We start from the raw sequence: 27925 nt of genomic DNA on the forward strand, positions 1-27925 counted from the left end.
GGTGTGCCAGTTTTTCTTTTATATTCTATTTGTATTATACTTTTTCTATGTGTATATACACAAATACTTAGCGTTATGTTATGGTTGCTTACAGTATTCTATACAGTAACAGGCTGTATGGGTTTGTAGCCTAGGTGTGTAGCAGGCCATACCATCTAGTTTTACGTAAATGCACTCTATGATGTTTGCACAACAATGCATTTCTTAGAACATATTCCTGTTGTCAAGCCATGCAAACTATGATTAGGAAATAGAAGTCATTCATTCATCCGCTGGTGAGTTTCAGTGCTGGAAGCAGGCTATGACTCTAACCCAGTTCTAGGTAAAGGGAATTTTTCCTTTAAGGGCTGAATGTGCCCTCCAGCAGGTTCCTTTTGCCCAGGTGGTTTGAAGCTAATAATTAAATTCTTTGTTGGTTCTTGAAACATTGACTGAAAAGTTTGACTTGACTGAAAACATATATTGAGAGGGGTCTTACAATCTTTTCTTTACAGCCTTTAAATAACGATTTAAATTTTTCATCAGCCTTGATAGATTAGACTTAGAACTCCTAAGGGATAAGCACAGATTAAAATAAATCTCCAAGTTGCTTTCTATCTTTCCCTGGTTCTATTATGTGTTAGTCTTTTCAGATTCAACAAACATTTAGGATGACAGGAACACTGCCTGATATTTTTTACATACATTAATTCAGTTAAGGTAATTCTCACAACAACGTATGAAGGAGATATCATTGTTTCTGTTATAGATATGAGACAACCAATGGTTCAAGAGGTGAAGTTACTCCTTGAAAGTTGCAAGCTAGGATGGGGTGGGTGAGAGAACTTGGTACCAGGACTTGGAGAACTTGGATTCTGTCTTAGAATTCCATTGATGAGCTCTAAATCTCAGGCCAGTTTTCAGTCTTGTTTTAGACTCCAGTTTCATCATTTGTAGAGTGCAGGGGCTAGAATGAGAAGATTGGAACACACTTCTCTGCCACTTCTGTGATGTGTGACCCAGGGGAAACTTGAGAGAGGTCCATACTTAATGAACATTACTTTGTTTTTGTGCACACTGTGAGAACTCCTTGTGTAGGTATACAGATGTATATTATTACTGGGGTGAGAATTTCGGGTGTCGACAGAAAGTAAAACCTGACATCTCTATATGACCTAATGATCAAATATGCAGAGCAAGTGGAGTAGAATTATCTTACAGCCATTTCTTAATTTGTCTTTTTAAAAATTATATACATGTACCCTTTGATCCCAGATCTCCTACCACCCATCACATTGGAAATTTCTGGGTTTATGTCTCCTCCTGAATCTCACTATGTTTGATTATAGCTAGGAATAATTAGGGGGCAAGAAAGAGGTTTCTTTATTTTTCTTGAAAAGTGAGTTCTCAGCCTAGGAAAAACTGTCTGGATCTGAGCTGTCCAACCCATACCCGTAGCTACTAGCCACATTTTGCTATTAAGAAATTGAAATGTGACTAGTTTGAACTGACATGTGCTGTACATATAAAATGCACATTGGATTTCAAAGGCTAGTAAGATAAAAGAATGTAAATTATTTAAATAATTTTTATATCAGTTACCTGTTGAAATGATAATATTTTGGAAATGTTAAATAAAGTATTAAAACTAATCTGCTTCTTATCTTTTTAATGTAGCTCCTGAAATATTTAAAATTACACATGTTGCTTCCATTTGAACCTTTCATTTTATTTCTGTGTGACAGTTCTGATTGAGATCTGTGCTTTTCAACCAGAGGCAATTCCCTGACATCCTGCACCTCCAAGGTATATTTGGTAATGTCTACAGACATTTTTGGTTGTCGTAACTGAGCGTGTGATTGCATTTAATGGGTAGTAGCCAGAGATGTTGTTAAGTGTCCTATAATGCAAAGGAAAGTCCCTTTCCCCATCAACAAAGAATTATCTGGTCCAAAATGTCAGTAGTGCTGAGGTTGAGAATTCCTGGTATAGATGTTCAGAAAGAAGTAGGGGAAAAGATTAGGAATGAAAACTCCTTTTAGGTTAATTTGATTTGAAATATTAGAATGAATAAGTATTTAACAACATTAAAGAGGGTCTATTATTGTAGGTAAGAGTAAGGAAATTGGAGGCAGTTAGCATAGAAGCATAAAGGCCATAGATTTTCCTAGGCATTTTAACAAATATTTGTTGAGTGACTACACATCCTTTCTGGAACAAGATGAGGGGAGAATAAATGTATATATACAAACATACACAAATATTGAATTCTGTTCATGTGCAAAGTTCTACAGGGAAAAGAAAAATAACTATGATTTCCTGTCTTCAAAAAGCCTGCAGGATAGTAGGAGATGGCATGAGAAATATACTATCTTCTAAGACAACAAAAAGTCTATAGATTTCAAAGGAAAATATACCATGTCTGGTGGGGAAAATTAGGAAAGGCTTTATGGAGAGCATCCTATCTGAAGTGTATCCCTAAACGTGGACAGGACAGCAGTCCACAGAGATGTTGGAAGGGCATACAAAACAAAGGGAACAGCATGGCCCAAAGGCATGGAGGAAGGAAGATACAGGGTATGTTTGGAGTCTTTAATAATCAAGTTGATGAAAGGGTAGAATCTCAATGGGAAGCAGTTGGAGATAGACTAAAAAATGAAAACCCCAAACAAAAGAAGACAAAAGCAAGTAAGACTGGAATAATTTATAATAGATGAGGAGATTAAAAAAAAGGAGAGGCGAGAGAGGCAAAGTGCACAGGAATAGACATTTGATTTGATGTAGGTAAATAAAAAAGAGGAAGGAATAAAAGATAATCCTGAGGTTTTCAGTATGGGTGTCTGAAGACCTTAATAGGGATAGAGAGAGGGGTCAGGTGAATGGAAAGATAATGGGTTCAGGATTGCTTTGTGGAGTGTGTGGTCATAGTACATTATCAAGGTGGTAAAGAGGCAGAGAAAGCCCCTGAGAATTGGATCTGGAGGTCAAGAGAGTGATAAAGGATTAGAGATATTGGAGTCATCTGAAGAAGAGCGATTTCTGACATTTTGAGAATGGGTAATAGTGGAAGATGGTGCCTTGTGAGGAAGGCCAGGATATACCCTTAGGTGTGATTGTCTTTGGGTGATAAAAAAGAGGAAGATAAGTCAGTGAAAGTATGAGGATGTGGCAGAAGATACAGGAACAGGATTTTGTGTAGTTTAGCATCACAGAAGTTAAGAGAAGTTTGCTTTGAGAAGGCTTCTACAGTGTAGAGGATGAGTCTGAAACAGTGTTTAGTCTTTGGCTTTCACCATTAGAAGCTTCTAGTAACTGGGATGTAGTGCAGATTATAAGAAATGAGGAAGTGGACAAGCAGCTTCCTGCCAACCCAGACGTCCCAGAAACGTCTGTTGGGAAACTAAGCACTGATTTTGTGACATTCTTTCTCTTGAATCATTCATTCCTTCAAGAAATATTCATTGAACATGTATCTATTACTTTACCTGTTGTGTGGTTGGTGGTTATATATGTACAAAGAAATTGAAATTATAATCCCTGTCAGCTCCAGCTCTGGGCTTCAGAAAACAGCTAACCAAGCAGTTGCTTGAGAAAAATGACAGGAAGAAATTTTTAGTAGTTAGGCATCTACCTAACTTTGTTGTTGTCCATATTTCTTCTCCTTCAAACCTCTGAGAATCTAAAAGCTGACACCCTAAGTACTTGCCCCACTTGCCCTTATGCAGCTTGGGCTAAAGAGAATGTTTTTGGTAAAACAAATAAACTAGAAATGATAGGGGGTTAAAATTAAATAAACTCATCCTTGCACTTTTTCACGGTTAGAAGCAGGTAATTTACATTTATTTTATCTGCTGTTTTCAGAAGGTTTGGTGAAACCTGAGGCTTAACTGCTTCATTTTAATATTTATTATTGAGGGAGTATAGGAAATAGTGGAACAGAATTTTATGAATCAGAGAGAGAAAATAATACTTTAAAAGTACAATTCCAAATTGGAAACTTGTTTCTATCTGATTATAAAAAGTTGTGTTAAATGGCTATTTTTGGTCTTTCTTGTACAGACCTCATTGCCTGAGTTATGGTACCACAAAGAGATGGGTGCATCTCAATCTGTGCTGGACGGGGATGTATCTGTATTTTGCCTTAAAATTTACCTCCCTGTGCATGTCTTTATTGATAATAACTTATATTTCCCTATGGCAATTATCTTTTGATGTCTTAGGGAATGTTTATAGTAAGATTCTAGGTAGATTTTGATTTTTTCAATATTATTTTTATTGGAAATTAGTAGATAAAAACATCTAAGCAGTTCCTATTTGAAGAACTTTAATGTCTTCAAATACAAAAATACAAAAAAAAAAAAAACTAAAATAGAAACACCATTGCTAGATATTGCCTGCTGTATCACTAAAGTTTCCATCAATATGACTAGCACGTGTCCATTATTGCTTTTGAAGGATTTTTATTCAAAAATAGTTGGAAAAGTCAAAGTAATGTTATATCATTGCCAAGATTTTGGTTTAATAATAAAAATGTATCAGCTTTACTTCTGGATTTACCAAAAGTTCATTATTTGACCTTTTTTTTTTTTTTTTTTTTTTTTTTTTTTGAGTCAGGATCTTGCTCTGTTGCCTAGGCTAGAGGGCAATAGCACAGTCAAAGCTTACTGCAACCTCAAACTCCTGGGCTCAAACTCCCACCTCAGCCTCCAAAGTACCTGGGACTACAGGCATGCGCCACCATGCTTGACCAGTTTTAAATTTTTTTTTTGGCCAGTCGCAATGGCTCATGCCTGTAATCCTGGTACTTTGGGAAGCTGAGGCAAGGTGGATCGCTGAGCCCAGGAGTTCAAGACTAGCCTGGGCAACGAGGCAAAACCTCGTCTCTGCAAAACAACAATAACAACAACAACAAAACTCCAAAAAATTAGCTGGGCATGCTAGCTACTCGGGAGGCTGAGGTAAGAAGATTGCTTGAGCTTGAGAGGTGGAGGTTGCAGTGAGCTGAGATTATGCCTCTGCACTCCAGCCTGGGTGACAGAGCAAGACCCTATCTAAAAAATTTTTTTAATTTTTTTTTGTAGAGACAGTCTCACTATTTTGCCCAGGCTAGTCTTGAACCCCTGGCCTAAAGTGATTCTCCAGCCTCAGCTTCATCTCTATCAAACTTTACGTAAACCTATTAAGTATTAAAGCCCAAGACTTCATGTTTATAAAATTATAATACTGATGAATCTCATTGTTGACTTCAGGGTGGCAAAGTCTCTAGTGCTTAGATGCTGCAATAAATAACAACTACAAAAATTTGAGAAATTTTATAACCAGTGTTCTCCACAAATGCTCTTGACTAATTAATTTAAAAATTGATTTGTAAAGTGCTGGTATGATAAAATGTAAAACAGTACATTTCCTAGGACTGTAGTATACAGTTACCACAGAGATTCCCCTGAGTGCTCCTTGCTGTCTGATTTTGAGATCTATTACTTCTTAAATCATTGCTACTAAAAACAGAGAAAAAGGGAGAGAGAATCACAGCATTTAATCTTATTAGTAAAAGATATTGAAGAGGCAGAAGCTATTGAATAAAAAGGATTCTTAAAACTATTCATAAACGTCTATAGGACATGCTAGCTATAATCTGCATTATACTAAATAATATGGGCACGGACGCTGTTTCCTTTTCCAGCAATCTTTTCACAATTTCTACTTATATGAATGCTGAAAATTGCTAATATAATTACAGGTATCCATTCAATCCAAAATATGCTCGCGAAGAAACTACTAAAAATATATCTATTTAAAAGTCCTTCTATTCAAACACTGTTCTTTAATTTTAATGTTCAGTTTTTAGAAAGCAATATTTGAAACCTCTGGGTTTGGTGGATGATGTGAGCACAAACCCCAGTTCTCCCCAAATTACCAGTGGAATTGCTAAAAGGATATAATAGGAGGGGAAATCAGTATTAATAAGAGAAACCAGGGATGGAGACAGTCCCTTTGAAAACTGAAAGTGAGGGGAATTTTTGATAGGGTTTCCTCAGTGGATCCAGATTGAAGGACATCCGAGAATGCCTCCCCCTGGAAGATAATGTTGGGTCCAGAAAATATCCAGGTGACCAGAGAGACACAGTGTTTGGAGGTGAGGGTGGATTGAGGGTCAGCTGGTGAGTATGTATGCTACCTACACATCTGGAGATTGAGTTGCCTCCTGGATCCACCCACATCCATCTGCCCTCTTCCAGTTCCTTCTCATCACTAGACTTCAATGATCTTTTCAAGAGGCATATCTGGTCATGTGATTCCTTTGCTTAAATGCTTCTAGGGGTTTCAACTGTTTTTTTTTTTTTTAAGGTCGAGGCAGATGTCCAGAACATGGACCCCTCCATCTCTCCAGACTCTTGTCATGCCATGCCTTCTGGATGGCAGCCACAGTGACCTTATGTGCACCAATGGCCCTGAACTAGTTCTATTGCCTTGATATTCTTCTTGCCCCTCTTTTCTAGTTAATTCCTAATTGTTATGAAGACTTTGGCTCCTTCCTTATTTGCTTAGGCATCATCAAAGATCTATGCTTTCATGCACTCTGTATTTCTAATCACACAGTCAGTTTGATGCTGATTTATTTAGTATTTGTCTTGCCTGTTAGACTATGAACTCTACAGGGACAGGATGGTATCTGGTTTTGCACATCATTATAGCCTTAGTATTTTACATGGCATTTTGTCCATATTAGACACTCAGTAGGTAATATTTATGGAATGAATGAATGGATGGATGGACTGGTAGGTGGCTGGCTGCATTTGGATTTCAACAGCTACATAAGGTGCCTCTGACATTTGCTTCCTGCACAGACAGTTATCACAAGCCAAGGTCCAGGTGTGATGATAGGAAAGCGCTGCAGGTTGCTCTCGGTGTGGGTGCCACATCAGGCAGAGGTTTTGGAAAACAGCATTTCCCAAGGAATAGCATCCACATTGGAAGTTGAGGCGCTCACTGGTCCCTGCAAGCTGTTGGATGTCCTTACTGATATCTTCCCCTCCTCTCTGCTCTCCTTTCAGTCCAGACAAGAATGTTTGTTTAAGAAAGATCTGTTGCCTTTTGTGGTGGTGTGTGCCTATAGTCCCAGCTACTCAGGTGGCTGAGGCGGGAGGATCACTTGAGCCCTGGAGGTCGAGGCTGTAGTGAGCTGTGATTGCGCCACTGCACTCCAGGCTGAATGATAGAGTGAGACCCAGTTTTAAACAACAACAACAAAAAACTACAGACAAACAAATCAAGATCCGGATGGGAATTCACAACACATTCTGCACAACTCTATTAGGGAATTATTTTGTCATAAAATAAGGCTCTCTCATGGGTACTTAAAGAGATTATGTTATTCAAAAGAAAGGGATCACCATTTTTCTGGGGCTTCTGAGGAGTTGTTTCCTCTGTAATAGATTGACCATGAGATATGAGATCATCTTAGAAAATATTTTTTTCTGCTTTCAACAGCACTTGAGGGCATGTTAACATGTGGGAGACTGCAGTCAGCTAAATAGGCCATCAGGATAATGAAGAAGAAGAAGGATTACAGACAGCCAAAAAGCTGGAAAGCTAGCTTCAATAGAAATAATGACAGGAGCTAATATTTATTGATTACTTACTAGGTAATAGGCATTGTTCTAAGGGCCTACATGTTTTAACTCGCTTAATCCTTAGGACAACCTTATGAGGGAGGAGATACTGTGATTAACCTCATTTAGAAAACCTTTGTAGAGGAGTGAATAGAAAATGGGACACTGTGGAAGGTCAAAATAATGAAGTAGAAAACAAGCTTGAGAAAAAATTTTCCCAACAAAAGGATGAAAATATAGAACATGAGAACTATGGGGAAAATTATAGGAGCTTTTAATGGTGTTATCTTTGAAAAGTGAGATTAGGCATGGCATTAATTTTCTTCTTTATGTTTTTCAATGTTTTAAAATAAGAACTTTTTAAAAAAACACTTTTTTAAAACAAAGAGCATAGTTGACAGAGAGCATCTAAGGTTTTCAATAAATAATCTTAAGTAATTCAATGAAAATTAAATTGCATTATAGGCAGTATTCAGGGAGTAGACAAGAGTGAAGCAGCCCCGGTAGGGAGTTAACCTCCTAATTGGGAAAATAGAGCAGAGAGATTCATGCTGCTGAAGAAGCACTGTGACTATGCACTTTCACTCCTCCAACTCGAAAAAAAGAAAAAAAAAAAAACCCCGAGGAAAATGAACACCACTGGCTAGTTAGGAGTATTTTGAGAATTCACTTTAAAGTGCTGAGAAAGCACTGTTATACATGATAATTAAGAGTTAGTTAAAAATTTATGCTTTTAATTTTAATAAATTATTTATTTATTTTAAATATATTGTGCCTTGTTGCCTGGATCCTGTTATCTTCCATTTATCCACACTTGGGGTAAACCTAGCTGAGGACCCTTGCCATCATGACCCAAGATACCACCTGGTGGCAGGTGTAGGAATTGTGAGTTAAACCCTGGGGAGATACAAACCTGTGGCAATAGAAATTCAAGTCCTTAGAAATTCAAGTCCATGAGGAGATACTAAAGGTAATGAACATATGAAAGGACTGACTCTGTAATGCATGTTTATTTATTCTATCTCATATTTCTATGGAAACAGAAGGCCAAAGTGTAAACTTGCCTAGAAGACAAAATAATTATAAATTCAAACAGAATTTTAAGTTTCCTGTTATCTTAGTTTTTAATAACGTTCCTGTTTTCCACATTGCAGTTTTTTTCACAGGCTGTGTGATTGTTCTTTTTGCTTATTCTCTGTGTGTGTGGGTTTTTTTTTTTTGTTTTTTTTTTTTTTCAGACGGTGTCTCACTCTGTCACTCAGGCTGGAGTGGTGAGCTCTCAGCTTACTGCAACCTCCACCTCCCAGGTTCAAGCAATTCTTCTGCCTCAGCCTCACAAGTAGCTGGGATTACAGGCACCTGCCGCCACAGATGACTAATTTTTTTTTGTATTTTTAGTAGAGATGAGGTTTCACCACGTTGGCCAGGCTGGTCTCTAACTCCTGACCTCAAGTGATCTGCCTGCCTCGGCCTCCCAAAGTGCTGGTATTACAGGCGTGAAGCACTGTGCCTGGCCCTTTTTACTTATTCCTACAGAGAGGATTTTATGCTAATAGTTGAGTAGAGATGAACCCTTTCAAAAATTGGCATAAGTTTTCAGCCATATCTTTTGAAGGGATCTCCTGGACTAAATGAAAGAAAAACAAATGGCAGTGAGAAAAATGTCATGATTTCTTTAAATTGAGATAAGTTTTTAAACATTATTAGTGGGGGAATTACTGACTAGGAATAATTATGACAAACATATTATTGTAAAGATCTTTTGACTAAAATACATGTGTATGTATCATTTTTTGTCATTGTACCAGGAATTAAATAAAATTAAATGTGGAAGAGTAGCCATTTGTATTAATGATCTTTTGTAAGTTTCTAAGAGAGTTTAGAATTCCGTATGTGAAATGACTATGGTCATAATACTTCTGCTATCTACAATTTATAATTTAGACTTTGCATTTGGAATGCAAATAAGATGGTAGGTTTCTTTCTTTCTTTTTTTTTTTTAGTAGTCATTTTACTACACAGTCAGGCTTTGACTTACAAATAGGCCCAGTGTGACAACTGAAGTTGTCAGAAAGCAATGTTGTAACGTGACGTACAACTACATATTTTTCCTCAAAATTGAGGAGAAAGAAATTTCTAAAGTAGGCATTATATTCCTAATTTTTATCTGTGAATTAAGCCCTCCAACTCCTCAGCTCTTTCTCTGCTGGCCTCTACTTCAGATTACCTTCTATGAAGACAAAAATTTTCAAGGCCGTCGCTATGACTGTGACTGCGACTGTGCAGATTTCCACACATACCTAAGTCGCTGCAACTCCATTAAAGTGGAAGGAGGCACCTGGGCTGTTTATGAAAGGCCCAACTTTGCTGGGTACACGTACATCTTACCCCAGGGAGAGTACCCTGAATACCAGCGTTGGATGGGCCTCAATGACCGCCTCAGCTCCTGCAGAGCCGTTCATCTGCCTAGTGGAGGCCAGTATAAGATTCAGATCTTTGAGAAAGGGGATTTTAATGGTCAGATGTATGAAACACTGAAGATTGCCCTTCCATCATGGAGCAATTTCATATGCGAGAGATCCACTCCTGTAAGGTGCTGGAGGGTGTCTGGATTTTCTATGAGCTACCCAACTACCGTGGCAGGCAGTACCTCCTGGACAAGAAGGAGTACCGGAAGCCCATCGATTGGGGTGCAGTTTCCCCAGCTGTCCAGTCTTTCCGCCGCATTGTGGAGTAATGACATGAATGGGGCCATATTCTTCCTAAGGCCCAAATGCTGGCTGGCCTTGTGGTCCAAATAGGCATCATCAATAAAACAGTTGGCATGCATCCCACTGCTGACTATAATGCCTCTCCTTAAATGCTTCTAGGGACCAGCAATATAATGCTCGCCACAGTGGACAGTTACACTAAGCAACACATCCACCAGATCACTGATCTAGATCTTTGTGCCAAACAAAATGAGATCTCATTAAAAGATTAGAAAGTCAAAAAAAAACAAAACAAAACAAAAAAAAAACAAAACAAAACAAAAAAAAAACAAATAGGCCCAGTGAACGGCCAAATGGCCTTTAGGATCAGAAAACCAGTAAGTCCTATTTCAGACATGCTGCCTTTGCCCAGATTTCCGCGCCTGCTGCCCCCCCCCCCTTCTCTTAGTTTTCTTTCATAGGTCTGGTTTAAAACGCTCTCCCTCTTCTTAGTCAGTTGATTTTGTTGCGTGTCCCTCAGTGTCTATGGCTGCAGGTCTGTCCTCCCTCCTTAGATTCTTGCCTTTGCTCTTCCTAACATGGACCCAGCCAGAACTCCTTAGGGTCAGTTCCTCTTCAGAAATGCACACGAATCTGCAGTCCGTTGGGCATCATGATTATTTGTTTGTGTTTCATCTTTCTCAAGAGTCATAGAAGGTAATGAAAAAGAGGGTGATAAGTGATGGAAGGAAAACATTTTTATTTTTTCTAACTTCTTGTTAAAAAAGGATCCAAAGATCCCCAAGTATGAACAGTCTCAAAAGGGCTTTTTGCTTGCTTCAGGGACCTGAAAATTAAGAAACAGCTGTGAAACTTTGAACCTTGGCTGGAAGGTCCTGGTATTGACTGTGGCAAGAAAACAGGGGAGCTAATCTGTAATATTCTTAGATGGAACGAAGGAAAGAAAGAGAAAAGAGAAAAAAAAATCAAAGAAAAGCAAAGAAAAAGATGAGAAAATGTAAAAGAGGGAACTAGCTTTGGATCCCCATAGAGACATATACTGGCAGGAGGCACCGTGCCCCGGTTTGATCTTGCCCTCTAGCTTCTGGTCCATTGGACCCTGGGGTATTGGAATCTACCACTATTAGTGTGAGGGTGACAGGGAGGGAGGAAAGGGTGAGAGTGGAAGTTTTGGATTCCACTGCTTAATGTGTAGATTCAATCCCAATAAAATCCCAGCAGACATTTTTTTAGTAGAAATTGACAAAATGATGATAAATTTCATATGGAAATGCAAACGACTTAGCAAAAACAACTGAAAAAAAATAAAGAACAGAAGTAACTGATTTAGCATGTATTATGAAGCTGCAATAATCAACACAGTGTGGTATCAAGAAGGCAATAAATCGAGGTAACAGAATGGAGAATCCAAAATAAACCCACACATTTATGGGTAACTTCTTTTTGATAAAAGTGCAAAGGTAATTTAGTGGAGAAAGAATTATCTTTTTAACAAACAGTGTGGAAACAAATTAGAGATCCCTATGGAAATTACGTGCTTCCATTTATCTTTTATATCATATTAAAAAGTTAACTCAAAGTGACTTAAATGTAAAACCTAAAACTGTAATTCTTCTGTAATAAAACTAGAGAACTCCTTTATGACTTTGGGTTAGGCAAAGATTTCTTAGTAAGTTACCCCAAAACATAATCTAAACATGCAGAAATAATAAATTAGACTTTCTCAACTCTAAAAATGTTGACTTTTTGAAAGATATGCCACCGCCTGAGAGGAAATAATTGTGAAACATGTATCTGATCCTGTATCTAGATATATAAAGAACTCTCAAAACTCAGTAATAATAAATCAACCAAAATTTTAAAAGTGGGCAAAAGATTTGAACAGATAGTTAAGCAAAGAATATATATGGGTAACAAACATAAAAAAAGATGCTCAACACACATGAACATAAACATGGGAACAACAGACACTATAAACTACTAGAGGTGGGAGGGAGGGAGGGGAGCGTGGGTGGAAAAACTACCTATTGGATACTGTGCTCACTACCTGGATGACAGGATCCATACCTCAAACTTCAGCACCATGTGGCATACCCATGTAACACACCTGCACCTGTACCCCTTGTATCTAAAATAAATGTTGAAATAAAAAAAAAGATACTCAACATTATTTGTCATTAGGGAAATGCAAGTTAAACTCACAATGAGCTACCTACACACATCTATTCAAATTGTTAAAATTAAAATGATTGACCTCACTAAGGGTTGGCAAGGGCAGGAAGGAACTAGAATTCCCAAACATTGTAGATGGGAATGTAAAATGGTACAAGCACTGTGTAAAACAACATGGTAGTTTCTGGAATAGTTGAAATGTTACTACTAAATCATCAAACCCTTCCACTCATAGGTATATAAAAGGAAAATAAAAGCATGTGTACATAAAAATACATGTACATAAATATTAATATCAGCCTTATTTGTAAGAGTCAAAACTGCAAACAACCCACACGTCTAGCAATAGGTGAATGGATAAATAAACTGGTGTAACTGTTGATAGGATGTAAACTTATACAGCCACTATAAAGAACGGTATGGAAGTTCCTCAGAAAATTGCAAAAACAACTACCATATGACCCAGCAACCCCACTATTGGATATATGTCCAAAGGAGAGGAAATCGGTATATGGAAGATATAGCTATAGAGTATAGAGAAGAGATCAGTATATGAGAGAACACTCCCATGTTGATTGCAGCATTATTCACAATAGCCAAGATAGGGAATCAACCTAAGTATCTATCAACAGATGGATGAAGAAACTGTAGTACATATACACCATGGAATACTATTGAGCCATAAAATAAATAAAATGCTGTCTTTCACAGCAACATGGATGAGTCTGGAGGATATCATGTTGAGTGAAATAAGCCGGGACCAGAAAAATAAGTACAGCATGTTCTCACTCATATGCAGAAACTTAAAAACTTGATCTCATAGAAGTAGATACTAGAATAGTTGTTATTAGAGGTTGGGAAGGAAAAGGGAATGGGGGGATAGGGAGAGATTGGTTAAAGGATATAAAATTACAGCTAGGAGAAGGTATAAATAGGAGGAATAAATTCTAGTGTTCTGTAGCGCATTAGGATGCATATAATTGACAATAGTTTATTATATATTTTTGGCTAACTAGAAGAGAGGATTTGGAATGTTTCCTGCACAATAAAATAAGTGTTTGAAGTGGTGGATATTAATTGCTCTGATTTGATCATTATACTTGTATGTATCAAGACATTACTATGTACCCCATATGTACAATTATTATGTGTCAATTAACTAAAAAATAAATTGTAGTATATTCGTACAACAAACACTACTCAGTAATTAAAAAATTAACTATTGATATATGATACCACAGAGATGAATCTGAAAATAATTATGCTGAATTAAACAAAGTTGACCTCCTCAGAAAGAATGTTTAACTGCATGATCTCATTTGTATAAAATTTGAAGAAATGCAAACAGATCTTTTTGTTGCTGTTGCTGGGGGACAGGAAGAAGGAGGGATGGAAGATGGAACATGATGGGAGAAAAGAGACCAACAAAAAGTATAATAAGGAAATTTTTGAGAGTGATGAAACACATTTTTTATATATGGATATCCAATTCCATCTTGATTGTGGTGATGGTTTCTTGGGTATATGTATGTCAAAGAGCTTATCAAATTTTATATTTTGTTTCATATTTTTTTGAGACATGGTCTTGCTCTGTCATCCAGACTGGAGTGCAGTGGTGCCATCATAGCTTACTGCAGCCTTTAACTCCTGTCTTGGCTCCCAGAGTATCTGGGACTATAAGTGCACACCACCATGCCCAGCTAAATTTTTATTTTTTTGTAGAGATGGGGTTTCACCATGCTGCCCAGGCTGGTCTCGAACTCCTGGACTAAAGTGATTCTCCCACCTTGGTTTCCCAAAATAGTGGGATTATAGGTGTGAGCTACTGCACTGGGTCCAGATTATATATTTTTAAATATGTGGAGTTTATTTTATGTCACCAATACTTTATATAGTTGAAAAATAAAATAATTAACATTTTTAAAAATTTGCCAGACCACCCGTACCTTTAGTCCCAGCTGCTCAGAAGGCTGAGGTGGGAGAATTACTTGAGTCCAGGAATCCAAGGCTGCAGTGAGCTATCATTGTACCACTGCACTGCAGCCAGGGCAAGAGAGCAAGACCTTGTCTCTGAATGAATGAATGAGTGCTTTTAAGTGTCTGTTTTCAGTTAACACTTTGTGACAGTTTAAGTTAACAGTTCCTTCAGTGTTAGTGATATTTAAATGTTTTTAGACATTAAATGTTTGTTATCCCAGCACTTTGGGAGGCCGAGATGGGCGGATCACGAGGTCAGGAGATCAAGACCATCCTGGCTAACACGGTGAAACCCCGTCTCTACTAAAAAATACAAAAAACTAGCCGGGCATGGTGGCGGGCTCCTGTAGTCCCAGCTACTCTGGAGGCTGAGGCAGGAGAATGGCGTGAACCCGGGAGGCGGAGCTTGCAGTGAGCTGAGATCGCGCCACTGCAATCCAGCCTGGGCGACAGAGTGAGACTCCATCTCAAAAAAAAAAAAAAAAAAAAAAAAATGTTTGTTATATGGAGGCTTAAAAAATGATGCAAATGTTGACGGACCAAAATTTCATGAGACACACTGTGAAATAAAGCAAGATCAATGATTCATTAAATCAAAACTTTCTCTGCACAACATCATAAAAAGTGGAGTATGATGTTATGCTTTGTGGTAGTACTGAAAACTCTGTTTTCTACATTTATTCATTTGTTCCTCAAGTATATATTAAGTGCCTCTTTTCACTTAATATTTAAAGTGCAAAAAAAGAAGTTACTAAAAAAGCAAACTTCTAGAGGGGTTCATATTTTGATTACAAAGCTGAAATTTATGTACATAATTAACAACTAAAGGAAGTCTTTAACTGAGTTCAAGAGTATGGTTGTTAATTTTTGTTTCTTATAAGTCTTAACTTTTGAGGTATTAATTGAGAGGTCCAAATTCCTTCTTCAGAAAATAATGATTTCTCTTATTTCGGGTTTTTACATTAATCTTTTGTGTGTGTGTGTGTGTGTGTGTGCATGTGTGTGTGCGTGTGTGTGTATATTGTAAATCCACTGTCTATTTTAGTAATTAATTATAGGGATTATAGGATAAATTCCACATCTATTCTCTTTTTTAACATGTTTACCTAAGACTTGATTTGAAAGTTGCTAATGCTGTTTCTGGCCTAGTCATCCTCATTTGAAATTATAGCAGTAACGTTCAGTAATATTAACAATTTTTCTAGATATTACCTCTCTGGCTGGGTAGGTTTCCCTTCAATGATTATGTAAAGCTTAGAAACGGAAGGTACTTTCTGAAGAAGCATTTACCTTTTCTACTACTCTTATTTTGAGTAACTTTACAGCGACCATTTTTTATGATGTACATCTCTAACATACTTCCCTTCTTTCCTTCATGTTACATCCTTTTGTGTTACAGTTCTGTGTAGTCAGGGCCAGCCGTGGGGCTGAGCCTCTGTGCACCTACAACTCCCAGGTGAGCTGGTTGAGAAGGTAGTGTCTGTATTTACATCTTATCACCACGAAGGCCTCCTGAGGTCCTAACTATGGCTGTTTGCATTGTGCAGCTGCTAAGCAGATTGTTGGACTGCCTGTTTCTCCTGTAGGCACATATTCGTGCGTGTGTATTGTGCCAGCTGTGGGTAAAATTGTGAAGTAGGAAGTTTGCCTTTTGCGCCTGAATGATCATTTTGGCAGTCATTTCTGTCTCCAACTCAAGGCTCCTTTTTACTCCTTTCTCAATCCACAGTTTTTGTGTTCTGTTGTTCTTATTAAAACCTGCTTTGTGAAAAAACCTGTTATCAGCCCCATTTAATAATGTGAATTTAAGTCAACTTCCCCTTGAAGTATATGCATTTTAAACTTTATCCCTGAGTGTGGTGTGAAAAGCTTTTCTTTCCCAGCTGGATTTTAGGCTTTGGGAAACAAATAGAGAGGAAGAGGGTGGGGGAAGGGAGTACTTACTTGATGCATCTGAAATCATGCTGTGGGTCCGTGGTTTTCCAACTGTTTTTAGTCACATATCCCGTTATGCTGAAGCTCACTATCTAAAATTGGTTTTACAAAATGGAGCTGACTGGCTGAGACAGAAATGGAGTGTTCAGAGGCCCGTTTATTCACCCTCCCTTTTCCTGGGGGCTCCCCACCAGAGACCATCCAAGAGACCTCTGTGGACCACATTTTAAAAGCCAACTCTGGACTTCTGGTTTCTGCCTGGCTTGTAGGAACCTGACACAAGAAGTAATATCTGACATTTTAACTTTTCTTGAACCCATCAGAGAGCTGATGTTTCAGGGAAACAAACTAGCCTAAAATCCAAGGAAAACCAGGCACCTCCAAAGAAAGACTGAGTGCAGGCCTGGGCTATCTGTTGGAGAACTCAAGAGGAAGGCAGAGCTGCCATAGACATAGGTAAATTGAATTCAGATAAAATTGTAACAGATTGCTAAAGGCCGCATGTGCGACAGGGTGAGTGTGTAGGACCAAAGAGAGTCGCAGACACAAGGGACATTAGTGCCCACTTGGAGGCTCTCCTCCGTGGCCTTCCCTGGGAGCTCACAAGAAAGGCTGGAGGCAGGGAGGGAGATCTGGGAAAGTCTGTCTTGCTGGTGTAGGCTTAGAGGAGGGGAGGAAACAGTCTTGGGCCCAGACTTTTGGGGGTCTCCTACCACCACACAAGGGACAGAACCCACTGAGAAAGCCCCCCAGCCCTGAGATACAGGGAGCCAGGGCTTTCCTAAAGCTGAGGTGAGACCAGGACAGCAGAGGACACTAACCAACCACACCTCAGCCAAACTTAAATCCTCATGTTCAACTCAGTATTTCAGGTATCTGTTGCAGTGTAACAAACCATCTCAGAATTTAGTAGCCTAACATATAAGCAATTATTACCTCTCAGAATTCTGCAACCGGAGCCATTCGGGATATTCTGTGATTCTATGTGGTATCTGGGATGTTCTGTGATCCTACGTGTTATCTGCTGGTGCCAAAAAAAGCCCCAATGGCTTCTCTGTTCATATAACGGGCACCCCAGTGGGGCTGGCTGAAGCAGCTGCAGGCTGTTTTGGGGATGCTTTTTCCCTGCCTCTGTCTTTGACTTTCTTGGTTGCTTTTTCCAAGAGCAAAAGCAGAAGCTTCCTAGCCTCTTAAGGGCTAGACCTGGAGCTGGTCACCACATTACTTCCAGTGCATTCTGTTGGTCAAGACAAATTACGGGGCCAGCCCGGATACAAGGGAAAGAGAGTCCACCTCTTGATTGGTAGAACAGCATACACATATAGGAAAGGGGAAAATCATTTGTAACCACCTTTGTAGATTATCTACAATATTTAATTTGCCACATTTTATTTTTCCTGCCTCTGTCTTTGGCTTTCTTGTTCTCCTCTATCTATTAATAGTCTCTTCCTAATTCTCCACCCATTAAAATACACCTAATTCTTCAAGGCCCAACCTAATGCCACTACCTTCATGAAATGGCTGGTTATATAATTTATCATTTAAAAGGGGATGCTTTAAGAGTAAAAACGGCCACCAAAAGGACAACAGGCATAAACTGGGATGGTTCCTGGCAAATGGGGACATATAATAACTATTCATGAGCCTCTCCCTGATTCTTCTATTCAGGAACAATCTTTCCCTTCTGCTGAATTTGTTCTTATCTCTGATGGTACACATTTTATTCTTCCTAGTATTTTGAGTGCAAATAACTGTCAAAGCTCTCCTAAAATGTAAATTCCTAGAAAGTAGATTCACTGTCTTATTTGCCTTTCCCAGAGCCCTTGGCATAGTGCAATTGACTAAGCGCTCAATTGTGAATTGGAGAAGAAAGTGGAAGACAGAAGCACCAGCACTGATGTTCTTAGATTATTAAAAATGTCTTATAGATTGAATAGCTCCATTGGATCTAAGTACTAGTAATTATACATCTTTTACTAACCTTTGATTGAACATCTAGGCATTGTAGTTCCTTCATCTCAAACAGGGGGATGTCATACTTGTGTTACATATGTTATAGGGATATTGTAAAGGGCAAAGGAAATGATGTATGCACAAACATTTTGAAATATTATGTAAAAATACTTCTACAGATACAAGATGATATTATTTCAATTTATTTATTTGTTTCTAAACACGGCTCCAATTGAGCAGTCCAGATGATTTCTTCGTCCATTGTTTTTTTAGTGGAAGTTCAGACTTTAATTCTCCTTCTCCAAAATTCTTAACTCTAGTTAAGATAAGGTGGGGGGACAGTAGGTCGGAAGTAACTAAATACAAGTCTCAACCCAGTCATTTCCATCGACTGCTGAACACGTGAGCACTGAGCTTCTTTGAGTCTGTTTTCATATCTTTAAAGTGAAATAACACCTACTCAGTCCAAGGGGTTAGTGTGAGACTCAAATTGAATACATATGAAAAATCCTTCTAAAATAAGAATAAAGGGTCTTATTTATTCGTATAAATAAAGGTCATGATATTAATGATTATTTCAGAATTATCTGTTCTATGGTTTTTTGCCTGGTATTTGGTTGTCTGTCTGTCTGTCTATCTATCTATCTATCTATCTATTGTTGTGTGTGTTTATATGAATTTAGAGCTGGAATTTTTGTATCTCAGGGCTTTAAATTCTCAAGTGTTTGGAATTCCTATCTTTTTTTAGAGAAAGGAACCATTTTATTTCTTACATTTTACACAAGCACAGGCTACGAAGCAGAGTGTTGTTTCTCCTTCTCTCTCAAAGAACAGTGTCAGTGCATCTTAAGCAAATATATAGACAGCTAAAACTACTGCAGTACAAATGACATGAAGGACTTTAGACATCCCCATAACCCAGAATTACATGGTTTCAGATTAAGTAAATGCTATTGTGTTCTTAAATCCTTGCTTCAGCCACCTGAGAGGACTGCAGAAGCAGATGACAGTGATGGTGCTGGAGGCGGGGCCAAGAGTAAACCACAGCTGGGCTCATGGTAGCCAGGACTTGTAATTAACCAACAGGGTCGTTTCTACTTCACACTCTATTCTAATGCTACTTTCTTGTTGCCTCTCATGTGGGGATAATATTTCTGAGGCCCAGCAGCATTTTCTGATTTTATGCCAACTGCCCTGTTGTCAGCTGCTGAGGATTCTACTGAGTGATGCATTGTGTATCCCTCCTCCTGTAGAAATTCATGGGAAATTGCTTTCTCACCATCACAACACGGTGGAAGCCCTTAAGCCGGATTGTTTACACTCTGCCTCCATCCCAGGATTATTTGTTTCCTTCCTTGCGTGGCTTTGGGTATTTGATACTCTATTCGAATCATTCATTTTCCCTCCCTCCTCACTCTCTCCATTTCAGATGCTCAACATGGAATTCCTGTCAGAAGTCTTTTTAGAGTGCTTCTCCAAAGCTCTGAGGACTTCCTGAATTACAAGAGTTCACCAGGCCCAAGTTGTAGTGAAGATGCCAGTCTGTCTGCTATAGCAGGATTTATTTTAAGGCATCTCTGAAGCTTTTTGTTTTATTCCATTCAGAGTCAAGAGAACCCCTCTTGGGGACAGTGAAATATACCCTGGCACATTTCTCCTGAGCACATGTTTATATTTTAGCATGAAAGAGCCCCCTAAGCTTGCTAAGAATTTATATAGCAAAGATTGCAATTTCTCAAGCCCCTTGTAAAGTCATTATGGTTCATATGACCTCTGGGATAATGCACATCTTAATGTGCTGCAGAATATCAGCGTATACATTTCTTGATCAGAGTAGAACTCTACTTAGAATTTCTGATGTGTATGTGTGCATGTCTTCCTAGCTTTTTTTCTGTCTTAGGTAATAGGACCTATACCCTTCAAAAAGTCATAATGTCTTAGAAGGTGCTATTTTAGTTGTGTAGTGGAGATTCTTTCTGCTATTCACTAGGAAAAGCGAGTATTTGTTTTTCCATTTATTTATTTCTTCAATTATTTTACACTTAAAACATTTAACCATTCTGGAAGGAAATCTTTCTAGAATAAATATTTTTCTACTTCTTAAATGGACTAAAAGTGGTTTGATTTTTTTGATGACTCAGTTATTAATTTCTGACTGCAGTTTTTCTGAAATTGATGTCAGCAGAATAGTTGTATACTGCATATTAATAGGTATCTTTAGAAAAACAGTTTTCTGTGATCAAGTAAATTGGATAAATACTAGGTAAACAAGATTAGGCAGCTTTCTTTTTTTCCCAGGTTATTCTGAGCCTTTACCATGTGAATGTGTATTTTGAGTCTCTGCAGGGGGTTATGGAATGGAAGTTTTCTCAAATATAATGAACCACAAAACCCCCTTTGTGTTACATTTGTTATAGTTCCTAAAGAAAATCTTTAGAACTTTTTGGGAAAAAGTTGCTTTAGTGTGATAGCCTCTCAGGCTCTCAATATGTATGGGATTATTTGCCTCTATTTTGAATTACCCCAGACTGCTGCTGAATTTTTGTTTTCTTTTAAAATACATTCTCTACATATTCTTGTTTTCTACAGTTTTCATTTGTCATTGTGAGTGCTTTGGTTTTTCCTAACTGCCTGATACCATCCCCTTAGCCCACACCAGTTATGATACAGGTGCTGATATAATTTATCATTCAAACCAGAATTCTTTTGGAAATGAAAGAGAACTTTGTTAATAGTTATGCTGGAGTAGTAGCTGTAAACTGTGACTCTCCAGGGCAAACTGAAATTGTCATGGCTAATATAAAATCTAATTCAATACCGACTAACATAAATAGTAGAAGCATTTTATTGGCTCATGTACCAGAAAAGTTTAGAGGCTGACTGGGTGCTGTTGTGGCTTGATCAGGATTCATCTACCTGTCTCCATGTGTACGGATTATCTTGGGGCTGGTTTGCATCATGGTGCAAAATAATGCAGTATTTTTAAGTTTTACATCTTGCCAGCCAGTTTGCATAGTTTGTCATCAGAAAAGAGAGCATCCTTGTCCCAGAATTCTTAGTAGAAATCTTGAGTTTGTGCTGATTGGACAAACTCCTGAACTGATCGCCAAGGCCTGAAGAATTCCAAGTACTTATTGGTTTAGATATATTGCAGCAATTAGTGGGGAATGGAGATGGGATTAGTCTGCTATTACCATGGTTGACAGAAAATATCCCTGAAGGTGGGACTCCATCCCATCCAGAAAAAATGGCTGCTACATGTTAGAGGCTGAATAGAATGGATATTGGGCAGACAACCACATTCTCTAATACACATACCTTCCTTATTTGCTTCCTCAGCTCTGTAGGAGACTTGGCAACCAACTATCCAAGTTAATTAGAATTCCCTGTAAAATAACAACAAGTGTTCAAAAGGCCCTCCTGTAGTGAATGTGCATGAATACTGGATTTGTCACATCTATTTGGGATAGTCAGAGGTTTTCTGCTTTCTTCCTAATTTTCAATTGTGTTCTAGCTAGATGAGGCCAAATGACTGAGCAGTAGATAGATGAAGTAATTAAGAAGGATTTGGCCAATAAATTACTGAGAAAATATTAAGAAATACATCCTCTAATCAGATTGTTTTTGAACATTTTATTACACAAGTTATATATGTTCATTGTTTAAAAAATAGAAAAGATAGATAACCTATTTGAAGATAGTGAAGAGCATTTGTAATCTCATAGCTCTAACTTAAAACCCAGATTAATTTTTAACTCCCTTCTGAAATAAAAATTGCCTATTTTTATGTAAGTATTTCTGTATGGAAATGACAAGTCTGTTGTGTCTTTGAAAATTAGAAACAGCAATATTTTGTGCTGCACCTAATATTTTCTTTCCTCAGCAAATATTACCCAAATTATGTGATTTGGTGATTTATAATATTGCTTGACTGATACTTCAGCTACCTGTTTTTTCCTTTTATGAAATGCAGATTGAAAAGTAATAGGTTTTATCAAAAAAGGTGAAAATGTTTCTTTTAGACATAAATTATTTTCTGTTTACAAAGCTGTTATATTTATTCAGCATATCTCAAAGGAAAATTGTTTTCAAAAATGACTATTTTGAGAGACACATTTCTTCATCATTCCATCAGAACCTTATAATGAATTTGATGCAAATTGCTTTTGAGGGGTTTATCTCTCAGTCATAAATATATAGGGGCACGTTAGAAATTGCATGTCTGTAAATTTGGGGTTCTAGGTGTGATGCCTGAAAAGGGACTGGTATAGCTGAGCATGACTATGCAGTCTGTGATAAGAAAACCATTCAGAGTCCTTTCTGGCTTCTGCTTCTGGTTCTGTCTCTTTACCTTAGCAGTTCTGAGTCTCACCTTGCTCGTCTGCAAACTGAGGATAATACCATTTAAAGTTGAGGATTTGTTTCAAGAATTAAATAAATCATGGCATATGAAGCTCTTGTCACAAGATAGGGAGTTAATAAATATGCTGTTGCTCTTAATGGGCAAGTCCTAACTGATGTCTTAGAAACCTAAGATTGGAAGGCATCTTGGAGCTCTTCTGGTTTAACCTCCTGACAATGCAAAAGTTTGTCCTGGAACACTCCTGGAAGATGGATCTTAAGGGTCTCATTAGATATCCCAGGGATCCCACTGTCTCAGAAGGCAGTCTGTGCATATTTTTGGTCAGTTGTAATTATTAATGATAATAACACACATTTTATTTGTGGTTTACGAAATGCTTTTACAGTCATTATTTTAACTGATCTGTATCATAATTCTGTAGGGTTGGTAGAACTTTTGGAAGCTTTCCTTATGATGAATACAAATCTTCTCTCCTATACTTTGTACTTATTGATTCACAGAGATACATGGAGCAAATTTCACTGTGACAGTCTTTCAGATTTTATCCATTCAATAACTATTTATTGTACGACTGCTATATGCCAGGCACTTTTCTAGGCAACAGACATAGAGTAGTGAGGGTAAAACAGTCTTGTCTCTGCCTTCCTGCAACTTATAGACTAGTACGGAGATCTGTAAACTATAGCCTTCAGTTCAAATCCAGCTCACTGTCTGTTTTTATAAATAAAGTTTTATTCGAACACAGCCAGGCCTCTTCTTTTGCTTTTGTACTATAACAGCAGAGTTGAGTAGTTGCAACAGAGACCTTAAAGCCTAAAATATTTACTGTCTGGCCCTTTAAAGAAAAATGTTGCTGACCCCTTGCCTGGTGGATAAGGTAGATACTAAATTCTCAAATATGTGAATAAATATGTGATTTCAAATTTCTGTAATGCAAGATGCTATGAAAGAATGAGAAGGAGAACCTCATTTAGACTAGGCAGTAAGTGAAACCTTCTTGAGGAAGTAGGATTTAAGTTGGGCCCTGAAGGACCAAAAAAAAAAAAAAAAGCTAGAGGATGTAGATGTGAAGATTAAATATGTAGAGGGACGACCTGCATGGAGTTCTGCAGAAGGAAAAAATCTTGGTGTATCTGAATAAATAAAGGAATGCCATTGGAACTGGAACCAATGGAGGAGTGAAGGTGAGTGGTTTGAGGTTCAAGTAGAGGTAGCAGGGGCCAGGTCAGGCATGGCTTTCTAAAAACAGTGTTTTCTCCCTAGGGTCACTAGGACAATACTGAAGTGTTTTAAGTAGATTCACGTTTTAAATTAATTATGTGGAGATAGGGAGGAGTGGTTGCATTAGCTATTTGTTGGACTGGTTGCTTCCATGTGTTGAGTCAAGAAGGCATGGAATCTGGGATGACTTCCAGTCATCTAGTTTAAGCAGTAGGGTGAATGGAGATGTTGTTTATGAGATGGGAACTCCGGAGGAGAAGCAGGATTCGTAGGTGGTGATGATGATTTCAGTTTTGGAGATGTTGAGTTTGAGGTGCCAATGAGATAGCTAAGTACAAATGTCAAGAAGACAGTTGGATGTGCAAATCTGGAGCTTGGAGGAAAGATATGGGTAGTAGGTATAATTTAAAAGTCATCAGCATTTACAGTTCTTTGAAGCCATGTTGGTAAGTGAGATTGCCTAGGGAGACGGGTACAGGGAGGAAGGTACAAGGCCCCAGTCCTGAGAACTCAAGAATTTATAGTTTGGGAGGAGGAGGAGTGGAAGCCTCCAAAGGAGACTGAGAAGGAGCAGCCAGAGGAGTAGGCAGAAACCTAGGATAGTTGGGTGTTCCTGCGCTCGGGGGAGACAGTGTTTCAGGAAGGAGGGCTGGTTTTATATGCCCATGCTGCTGCTCAGGACTTGTGTGGGGCTCGGTGTCCCGGCTTTTTGCACTCAGATCTGGTTGACAGCTCTTGGGTTAGCTACGATTAGGAAGTGAACACAACCTCACTGGCCTATTCTTTCGAAGTTTTTTCTTCTGGCTAATCATCTTGATTTCTTTCTGTTCTTTCTCATCTCTGGTTTTGAAACTCCCTAACATTCTTGTCACTCTCCCCAAGTATATTCTAGCATATCAATGGCCTTCTTAAACGTGGCACCTAAAACTGAACTCATTAATTCCTGGTATGGTCATAGTTGTATGTAATAGAAAAGGACTAGTGTGTTTTCTTTCCGTAGTCATTGTTATATTTTTTAAATGTGAGTTCAGATTGCTTTGGCTTTTGGGAGAAGCTGTGTATAATACTGTTAACTCAGATTTAGCTTGAAGGCAACTAAAACACCTATGTCCTTTTTCTAAACACGAATTGCTATTAGGTCAGATCTCATACTTGTGCAGTCAGTTGTTTGAACACAGAAACAGAGAATTCAGTTTAATCCACTATGTGTTGGCTCATTCATTTAAATTTTGTTTCTTTTATAGTACCTATCCTCTTAGCTTTGTATTACTCATGAATTTCATAAATATATATCCTTTTATCTTCATCTGAATCACTGATTAAAACCTATAGAAAATTAGAGTTTGGAGACAGTCCCATGGTGTACCTATAGAAACCTTGTCTAGATTGACACCAAATCATTAATAAACACCCTCTTAGGATAGTGGTTCAGCTGCCTAGAAATACGTCCTTGCATTCATTACACCTCTCTCTTTAGTAAAAGCTTAATGTGGAGATGTTATTTGAAAGTCAAAAGAGAAGTAATTGGGATGAGAACTGTTGAAATGATGCTTTATATGATGGGCCCTGATATTTGTTATATTAACTAGAATTTCTTCAGTATGGACTCCAAGTGCAGCTTATACTATCTTGAAGAGGGTAGCCATTGGTTTCCCACACTCATATATCTGTCCTTTTACTAGGTGCTATTTAAAAATGCACAGACTTTATTGAGTGGCCCTCATTTAGTCCTATGATTAGTTTTGGATGAGGATTAACAGGTTGTAGTCTATTTCAATAATATGTTCAGGAGCAATGAAGGACTTTCACAATGTTGAGCAGTCTATGGTCAGTCTTTGAATTCACAAACAGAAACCATTTTGGCGTCAACTATAATTCAGCATGGACTGCAGGTGTTAATACTTCTTTAAAGTCTGCGTCATGCTAAATCACTCTGAGAATAATAGTGGGTAAAAATGTGCTCTTTGTAGATAAAATTTTATTCCTAAATAATAAAAGATAGTACTGCTTCCTAGCTGTTTTGCTTTTTAACAGCACCAAATAACTCAGTACAGCCTTCAGATGAGCTGCATGCGTGGCCTTCTGTCAAAGTTAATTGAAAGGTAAACATCTTCCTCCATGTTGTTAGCAAAACAGGTGAAACCAGTGGCTGATTACCCTCAAAAAGAAAGCTAAATAATCCCCTTTTAAAATCTTCAGCAATTACATATACAATATCGAATACCTTACTTTTTTTGCTTGAGTCCTAGGGGAAACAATTTATAGCTAATTCAGTCTGGGGACACAAGAAGATGCGGTTTTCTAAAATAAAAAGCATGATTAAAATAGCCAGCTGGTCTTGATCTTGCACTTAAAATATTTCAGACCAAAGTCATTGCTATCCTATTTTGATATAAAACTCCAGTGTCTCAATTGCTTAGGCCCTTGAAACAAATATAAGATTAATTCTTGAAACACATTTTATCTCACATTTGCAGGTTTTCTTATAGTGTACTTTTGTATCAAGGTGAAATGACTTTTTTTTTCCTGGAGAAGGGAAGGGATCAAGTACTTTAATTTTTATAACTGTCATGTGCACATATTGTTAGTGAAAGCATATGGATTTTTAAAAAAATTATTACTAAGGACAATCTATATTTATAGATTCTTCTAGAATCTTTTACTGTTATTAGTTACAAAATTAATAGCACCTATAGTTTCTTTAATACTTACTGTTTGAACACTGTGCTAGCACTTCCTGTATATCACACAGTCCCTTAAAAAGAAGGCATTATCATTTCAGTTTTCCAGGTGAGAAACCTGAGGGGTAGGGATGTTAAGTAACTTGCTCAAGGTCACCTATCTAGTACATTGTATTGGTGGAATTCAGATCCCATCCTCTCTACTTCCAGAGTCTGGGTTCATAACCACTGTGCCCAACTGCTATTTTATAATCTCTAATTTGATGTGTCTTTTATTGCACGTTAAATAACATTTTTTTGAGAGTAAGCAGAATGTAAATATGTAAATAAAGTATTGAGTAGCCTTCTGTTAAAGTGAATGCATAGCCTTATTGTTGGAAGTCTTTAAGATAAACCTTTACATGCAATATGGTGGATGGAATTGAGACTTGCTTATCCAAACTCCACATTTCCCCCTCAAAGAATGGGCTATTTCTGCAGATTTTCTTTCAGTTTTCAATTCATTTTTCTGGGTATAAACTGTACTTTGAGCATGAATGGGGCAGTACCCCCTTTTCCTCCCATCTCCTATGCACATATGAAAGTTGTTAGCATTTAGACTGGCACTAACTTTTCAATGAATAGAGTGGGATTTGATAGTATTCTGTCATTTGTCAAAAAGAAAAGTTTAACTACATGTATATTATCCTATGTCATAGAAGCTTTCATTATGATTGATTCCTTCTGAAGCAGTATACTGTGCAGATGTTTTATTCATGAGTTGTTATTTCTGCGAAAACTCTGTGGGTTCCTATTTTATTTTCCTCAGCTGAATATGCCATGATTGTTTTTTGTTGTTGTTAAACTTATCCTTATATAGGCAATATTATTTCAGAGATGTTGAGGCACATTATAGGCCTAGAACACAGCTGTTTGTAAAATTTAATGATTGTGGACTGCAGTTAAATTCCCACAAGTCGATAGTATAGATATCAAAGGCATTGATTGTGCAAGAAAATTATCTTTGATTTGTGTGGCAAGACTGCTGTCACACCATGACCATGATTTTCCTGTGGTGGCAGGGATGTTGATGGGGATGGCATTGGAAATAAGTGACATATGACTGATAATAGTAACAAGAGGAACAACAGATGTGTAGTGAACTCATCTGTCTAACAAACTCTTAGACATTGTATATTTATTAAAACAACAATTACATGTGAAAGTCTCAATACCAACATCATATTTGCCCATCACTCTTCTTTTTTTTCCTTTTTCTTTGATTTGTCTTTGTTTTTTTGGGGGGGGATGAGGGGAGTTATTTTTTTACATTACCTTTCT

General features: G+C 37.8%; 1 protein-coding gene and 1 pseudogene across 2 annotated transcripts in view; both read left to right on the forward strand.

The window, feature by feature from the left end:
- GRIP1 (glutamate receptor interacting protein 1) overlaps positions 1-27925 on the forward strand; it is a 757962-nt gene that overhangs the window by 33116 nt on the left and 696921 nt on the right. The window lies entirely within an intron of this gene.
- Positions 9629-11608, forward strand: LOC117090757 (annotated as a pseudogene). Its single transcript, XR_004440124.1, has one exon. The product of XR_004440124.1 is annotated as a gamma-crystallin S-like (transcript).

Source organism: Trachypithecus francoisi, unplaced genomic scaffold, assembly GCF_009764315.1.
Source record: "Trachypithecus francoisi isolate TF-2019V2 unplaced genomic scaffold, Tfra_2.0 Lachesis_group11, whole genome shotgun sequence".
In the NCBI taxonomy this organism is placed as follows: domain Eukaryota; kingdom Metazoa; phylum Chordata; class Mammalia; order Primates; family Cercopithecidae; genus Trachypithecus; species Trachypithecus francoisi.